Source organism: Poecilia latipinna, unplaced genomic scaffold (assembly GCF_001443285.1).
Source record: "Poecilia latipinna isolate Pla-1442-1.1 unplaced genomic scaffold, P_latipinna-1.0 Scaffold7193, whole genome shotgun sequence".
Lineage (NCBI taxonomy): Eukaryota > Metazoa > Chordata > Actinopteri > Cyprinodontiformes > Poeciliidae > Poecilia > Poecilia latipinna.
This window is the reverse complement of record NW_015119809.1, coordinates 1-2,200: the sequence shown is the minus strand read 5'-3', so window position 1 is coordinate 2,200 and position 2,200 is coordinate 1. Positions and strand designations below refer to the sequence as shown.

General features: G+C 37.5%; 1 long non-coding RNA gene across 1 annotated transcript; it reads left to right on the top strand.

Moving 5' to 3' along the window:
• The first annotated feature begins 62 nt into the window (after positions 1-62).
• LOC106944172 (uncharacterized) lies at positions 63-1,880 on the top strand. Its single transcript, XR_001424140.1, has 2 exons — positions 63-178; positions 267-1,880. It is a non-coding gene; the product is annotated as an uncharacterized LOC106944172 (long non-coding RNA).
• The last annotated feature ends 320 nt before the right edge of the window (positions 1,881-2,200 follow it).

Genomic DNA, 2,200 nt, shown 5'->3' with positions numbered 1-2,200 from the left:
CGACACAGTTTACTAAAACGTCACATTTGAAAATGTTTGCCTTTTACCTGCTTTCACAGGCATAAATTTAACATTTCCTTTTTGGCAAAGGTTACGTCTCGCCTCCTTTGACAGCCGAGGGAAGCTGGTCTGCAGTCGCTCCACGGGTTACCAGCTCCTCACCCTGGAGAAGGACCAGGTCAGTGAGCTCTGCCAGGCTGTAAACGTTACCGGCTCAAACTGCAAAAACGCCTTTAATAATCGTCCTTTCCACTGGATCCCCGCAGGAGTACGTGGTGATGAACCTGGACAGCCGGCTGCTGTCGTTCCCCCTGTACGTGTGCTGTAACTTCCTGTATACCTCGCCTCATTCAGACCACCGTCCAGATTCCTCGGAGCCAGAAAGCGCCGCTCGCGCTGCGTCTTGATGGCTTCTGACAGTCACTAGCTGCTACCATTCCTGTTGACATGAAGACATTCACCCAAAGACTAACCGAACTCCTCTTCAGCACACTGACTGCATGCTTGTGGTGGAGTTTGGGGGTATTTTCACATCCATATGGGCAGTTTTTGGTACATTTTGACACCGAGCTGTTCTCAGTGAGGCCCACCATCTTCTCTTGCCATGCATTTATCCACAAATGATCCACTTTTTAAAGTGGAAGGGAGTAGGTGAAATCTGCTTTTCAGGTTGGGTTTAGGAACTTCATAGCTTCAAGATGGGATGATAAGCTGGAGGAGGTTTTTTTTATTTTTATTTCTGCTTATTAACTTTTTTTTTATTTAAAAGTTTATATTAGAGCGCTGTCGAATAAAAAATGTGAGCTTAACACCACAGGTTTAAATGGATTCATCATATATCAGACCAACTCACTCTCATCAAAGAAACGGTTCAAATTTACTAATGTTTGGTTTATCAAAATATACATAAATATGTGTAAATTTGAAAAATAATCAAATCTGCCTCATGTGGACTTGTACATATGAAAATAATAAGGGAAAAAAAAAGATTGGCATGCTGTAGAAGGAAAATGTCTCTAGTTTAACATGTTTTTACACTCGTGGTTGCGTGTTTGTTCAATTTTACAACAGAGCAGCTTCTCAGAACCTGTTTTTTAATCTTCACCTCGCATTGAGTGAAGCAGCATCGTAAAGTCAAGCCAGACTCTTCTGTCTGCTGGGTTGTTCAGATATATTTCCACAGGTTTCCTGCAGTGTTATTTTCCATCACTGACGTTCAGTTGGGCTCCTGGTCATTATTTATGGGGGAAGATGTTTGAATTACTTGAGTTACATCTTTATTCTGAACTCATAAGAAACACAAAGTAGCCTAATAGTTACCAAAATCTGCACAGTTACCTCTTAACTTTGCTTTCATTCTGCGGATTTATTCACTGTCTCTTTGGATGTGTTTTGAAAAGCTGGGAGATTCCCAGTTGTAAATCAGATGTATTTTTACCATTCATGGATCTCCAATGAATTTGTTTGTACAGCCGTTATTATGTGTAAATTTTGACTTTTTTTATTTGGGTTTTTATTTTATTTTTTTTACCTTTTTATTTTTGTGGATGTTTTATGTTTGCAAAAAGATACATTTCTCTTGACTGCCAATAAAACTGCCCTTCCATACGGGCCGTGGTGCTATCATACAATCCGATCTTTTATTACAGTCTTATTACAGGTAGACAAACGTGTTTACGAGCATAAAAGTTAAGAAATAAAAAAAATATGGGGTGATTTGTCTTGTACTTATTGTATTGAGTAAAAGTTTGGACTTCCTGTTCTTTCTCTGTTCATTTTAGAAATGTCAAAATTGTTTATCAGGTTGTGTTTGAATCATTGAAATATTCAAAGCAACAGTCATCCCGATAAAACAAATTAAAAGCAAACTGCATTGAAAGAAAATTAAATGTCACTTATTTTCTGTCTTTTTTTTCCCCAAGTAGCTGCTCTTTATATTTTTATCAATTATGTTATATGAAGTGGCGAAAAAAGCATTCTCTCCCAAAGAAAGGAAATTTTGTGAGCTCTAACAATTTTAATCAGTTTGTGAGCCAATATGAAGTTTAAAAATCTGAAATGTTGAATGTTACTATAAAAGCACTGAAATCAACTTCCTTAAACAGTTCAAGTTAAGTCTTAACTCTAATCTGAGTGAGTGCTGAGAAACACTCACTGCATCCAAATAAGAAAATATCTGGATACATATTTTTTGTAATTT